Raw genomic sequence first — 5691 nt, 5'->3', positions numbered from 1 at the left:
CACTTCACCTACTCCACCACCTACTACACCTACTCCACCCACTTCACCAACTACATCTCCTATATAAAGAACATACTCACCATTTGTAAAATACACAACATACATCAATCAATAATACATCAATTTTAACAATTGTTCATTGCAGAATGATCACTTAAGAATACAAGTGTCTATCTCATCTCGATGGAGTGTAATCATGAAATGTTGCAACAAATTTCATAGGTGTTTAGCGCAAGTCGAAAATCTGCACCCAAATGAGATGTCTCAAGTTGATATAGTAAGATTTCATCTTCATTTATTATGTTAATTTTTTTTTGTCTTATATAAAAATTAACTAATTAATTAATTTAATAATTTATTAATACAGATGCTTCAAGCAAAACTATTATACCATCAAGATGAAAGCAAACATTTTGCTTTTGAACGTTGTTGGTCAATCTTGCAAAACAATATCAAGTGACAAGATTTAGCTCTTATGAACATAGTGAAGTCAATGATACATCACTGTTTTCTCCTAATTCAGGCCCTAATTCCCCTATAGATAATTGCATTTATCTTGAAGACGACAATGGTCCAAGTGTTGGTAACAATCCAACTGTTGGTAATAATCAAATCGGTGAGGGTAGTCTCTGCAAGGGGTAAAAGGCCTATGGGTAGCTGCAAAAAAAATATTTTGAAAAAATCAAGTCGTTGAACCTGAAGTTCAAAAAATGAGCATACAATTGGAGACATTTAACCAACATCTTGCTGAAAAGGAAAAGAAAAAAGCTGAAAGAGAAGAAAAAATGAGTCAAGCACTGCAGGAGATGAAAGAGATTGAGATCAAAAGACAAGAACATGAGATCCAAAGGCATGAACATGAGATTAAAAAGGAAGAACATTTGATAATGACTAGGGACATTCCTCATTTGGACTCTCAGATGAAAGCGTATTACACAATACGAAAAAAATGAGATTTTTGCCAAGTGGTTCGCACATGTCAGCAACCCAAATTACTATTTTCTCATGCTTCTGATAAATAATTACAAGAGAATGTATTTTTTAATTTTGCAATGTCATTTATTTTTTAATGTAATTGTTAGTCTTTTTTTGCAATGTCTTTTTTTATTTTGTAATGTAATGTAGTGGTTAATTTATTTTTAGTATTTTTATGTTCCAATGTAATTTTATTTTTGCAATGTATAATGTTGACTATTTTTTAGTATAATCTTGTATTGATATGTTTTTTGATGAGGTGAATTATATTTAAATTTTTTTCTCAATTTTTTAATATTTTTTTCATTTTTAATATTTGTCTAGTCGGGAATAATATAAATATATAATTTTTTTAAAAAAAACAATTAAAAAAAATTCACAAAAGACAAAAAATAAAAAATAAAAACTAGAAAGGTCATATCTGCACAACACCTACAAACTTAAAGAGAAAGTTTGTTGAGATTTACCAAAATAGCATTTACTCATTGGAGCACCATTGCTATAATTTGACAAAATAACACTATTCATTACCAAATTATAACAATAACAATGTTATTTTAACAAATACCATTAGAGATGCTCTAATGTGTCAAGCTAGTTATGAGTGTTATTGTAGATATACAAGAGTGATGAGATCTATTAAATAATATTATAAACAAAATATATATTAAATTTAATGTATAAAGAGAAATAGAGAGAGAATAAATTGTATGTGATGATTGTTATATTTTATGTACATGGTTGGTCTCCTTTATATAGGAGATGTGGGTAGAGAGTAGGTGTAGTGGAGTAGGTGGAGTAGGTGGAGTGGAGTAGTTTTAACAGTCCCTCTCAAACTCAAGGATGATAGATACAAATCAACTTGAGTTTGGAAAGAGTAACAAAATAAGAAAATAGACTAATACATAAAATAAAAGAGGATAGGAGACACTGTATGGTCCTGTTGGACCGTTGGTGAAGACACTGTGCGGGCATGTCAGATCGTTATAGAGGACACTGTATGGTTGTGTTAGACCGTTGTAACAGAAAATGTCTGGACAGTTTACGAGGTCATGTCAGACCGTTGTAAAAGCTAACCGGAATCAATGTCGGGACAGTTTATGGGGTCATACCGGACCGTTGTAAAAACTAACCGGAATCAATGTCGGGACAGTTTATGGGGTCATGCTGGACCGTTGTAAAAGCTAACCGGAATCAATGTCGGGACAGTTTATGGGGTCATGCCGGACCGTTGTAAATGCTAACCGGAATCAATGTCGGGACAGTTTATGGGGTCATGCCGGACCGTTGTAAAAGCTAACCGGAATCAATGTCGGGACAGTTTATGGGGTTATGCCGGACCGATGTAGCAGACACTGTATGATTGTGTATATAAGCTGCCCAAAAGATATACATGTAGATATATATCGAGCCCTCAAAAGGCGCGCCCACTTCATCAAAAGCCGTGCCCGACAGAAATCATCGAGCGGCGAGCCATCAAAAGTTGTGCCGGACACGCGGCGAGGCACGTGATCGACAGAGTGTCGTGTCGTTCGCGTCGTCATTGTCGATATAAACCAATGCGGAGGCTGTGTAAACCAAACCAGTCTTAAACCTCTGAACATTTTCATTCTGAAACACTCTATAACCAACCCTTTATGACATTACCAGTCGGAAATCGCTGCTTCTCTAAAACACTCAACAACCCAAAACATGGCATCTTCTTCCCGTTCAGCTACCCAGAACATGGCCTCTTCTTCCCGTGGTCTGCTCACCCTCTTTCCCGACCTCAACGAGTCCACAAAAGAGATAACCGGTGCGGTGGCCCTTGAACCTCAACCAAGCGCCCCTGGTTTTGCTCCGTTGACCTTTCCTATGCGGTCTGTGGAGCAAATAATGGCAGCGCAATCGGATATTGAGACCAATCAGTATACATTGAAGTCATGTGTGGAGACCATGACTGCAGTCACAAACTTGTCGCACCGGCTTCAGAGTAGGACAAATGAGGTGCAGCAGTTAACGCCCAACTGGCTCTGCTCCAGCGCATGTATAAGGATGCGCGAGCAGAAATATATGTACTAAAGGCGGAAAACAAGGAGCTGAAGCGAAAGGCCACCGTGATGTTCCGATTTGGAGGTCCGCCATATGCTGCAGTGGAGGAGCAGGGGGGAGTGAACGTGCTCGGTGGATTAGGAAGTACTGAGGTAGGGCCATCAAGGGCGCCCCAAGACGAAGGCAAGAGGAAGAGACCGGCAGCAAAGTAGAGGAAGGGAAACGAAAAAATGTGTGGTTGTTTAATTTTATTTATTTATTTATTTATTTTTGGTGTGTGTGTGTGTGTTGGTGTAGAAATGTGATCGGGATTGATCCCTGTCATGAATAAAACGAGTTTTTTTTTTGGTGCAAATCGTATGGCAGGAATGACATAATACGTAGCAGAAATAATAATGGAAAAAAAGATTAAAAATAAAGTGAAAGAAAAATAAAAAAAGAAAGAAATAATAAGAATATATTTGAAATCAAAACGAGAGAGTGAGGGAAAAAGGAAATTGGTTCACGTGGGTTTCTTGGCCCACGGCTTTGTTAAAACCTGCAATGATGTTTGGTATTTTTTTTTTGTTTTTTTTTTAATAAGAATAATAATAATAATAATAATAATAATAATAATAATAATAATAATAATAATAATAATAATAATAATAATAATATATTAATGGCGAAAGCATGTGCCCTGGTGGGTTGGAAAGTGAAAAAATGAGAGAGAGAGAGAGAGAGAGAGAGAGAGTGGGGTACATGATGATGATGATGATGATAATAATAAAACGAATAAAAAAAAATTGGTTTTGTGTAATGTTGTGGCTTTATTCAAAAAGTGAAAACTTTGTCCCTGAGTTGATAGAATTATGTATAGAGAGAGAAAGAGCAGCGGCACCGTTGGCCTGGCTAGAGAGAGAGCTCATGCATGCATGTATCTGTGTGTGATAGGAGAGAGAGAGCGGTGCCGAGAGGGAGAAGAGGCAGCTCTAAACAGCCACCCCACTCCCGTGTCTGTCTTTTTTTTGTTGCAAATGATGATCAACAGTGCTCCAAAACCAGAGAGAGATGGGTTTGGTCTGTGTTGTCTATCTGTGTGGAAGGTTGTGAGCTCTTGAAGGAGGACTGGTCCAAGAAAGAGGTCTTGGTCAGATCCAATTTTGGGTCTTGGGCTTGGAGGAGAGAGAAAAAGTGAGGGTTGTTGCCATTGTTGAGAGATCTCCGGCATGTATGGAAGCACAAAGAGGCTGAAGTACATAATTGAAACTGGCAAGGTTAATCTGAACAGGGCTTGTGCCTTCACTGTGATGGAAGTCATGCAGAAATAGTTGGAAGATGAGAGGTCCGGCGGGCGGCCAAGGCGAGGCTGCCGCCCGCCGGTGAAGCGAAAAGACTAGGTTCTTAACCTTACTCTGATACCAGATTAAATTTAATGTATAAAGAGAAATAGAGAGAGAATAAGTTGTATGTGATGATTGTTATATTTTATGTACATGGTTGGTCTCCTTTATATAGGAGATGTGGGTGGAGAGTAGGTGTAGTTGAGTAGGTGGAGTAGGTGGAGTGGAGTAGTTTTAACAATATATATATAAAAATGTGATACGTGTAGTATTATGAAAAAAAAAAAATCTCCCTACTTCTAAGTTTCTTCTAATCTAAAGGAACTCAGTTCCTTCTACCATTTTTTATGCAAGTGAATGGATTGGTTTTCCATTAATTATCCTCATTTGGAAATAAATTATTTTAGTAATTTTTAAAATCTTTTAATTAAAATATGAAACAAAAAAATTAGTACGTTCGAAATAATTTTTGATTTTTTACCCAAAAAAGTATAAAAAATAGAGAAAAAATAAAATTTTTGACCTCTTAACCTTTTAAACAATTTTTTAACTTTTAAATTAAAATATAATATTCCCAAAGTCCAGACATCTTGCGGGGATTAATAGTTTGTACGTGTAAATGTCATTCAAGATTTTTGTATTTGTTTAGCATCACTCTTTCATCTTGGGAGTATATATTTTAGGTAAATTATACTATCAACTTGAGGGTTAATAAAAAAGGGAGATCTATGTGTAAGTCTTAATAAATAAATTTATTATCTAATATGTTTTATAATAATTTATAATGATGATGTATTTTTCCCAACGAGAGATGGATTAGGCTAGTCTAAGCTTCCAACAAATCTACTAGCCCGGAAGTCCGTGGAGCATTCCTGTAAAAAGGTCCAATGGGGGAAGTAGTCCCTGGCGAACCCTCCGACGATCAAGTTAGAATAATAGAGATTGATGGTGTAGAGAGAGAGAGAAGAGGAGGAAAATGAAGAACTTAACTTTTGATGTGTCTTGAAAATTTCCTTATATCCTTTGCTCATCATTTCCTTGTTTATTCCATCCCGTCGTGTTGGCCGAAAACCTATGTTCTAGCTTGCGTTGTCCATGGTGAGTTTGTATATTCCGACGTGAGGAGGTTGTTGCATTAAATGCTGTGAGAGTTTCATTAATGGCTGATGTATGGTGTAATAACTTTGCAAGATCTTTATTTGCTTATGTATCTAGGCCCTGTTTCGCAAGTGTTCGAATGTTGTTGGTCTTGGCCTAATATTGATGTTATTGGGCTTTGATCGCAAGAATGTGGACTGGGCCCTGATCCGTGGGTTGGGCCCTCCTAGGTTGGACCCTCCTGGGTGCCTATTGATATCAAATA

This window comes from Camellia sinensis, chromosome 14 (assembly GCF_055761805.1).
Source record: "Camellia sinensis isolate YWXY chromosome 14, ASM5576180v1, whole genome shotgun sequence".
NCBI classification, from domain to species: domain Eukaryota; kingdom Viridiplantae; phylum Streptophyta; class Magnoliopsida; order Ericales; family Theaceae; genus Camellia; species Camellia sinensis.
Note: the sequence above shows the minus strand (reverse complement) of the source record.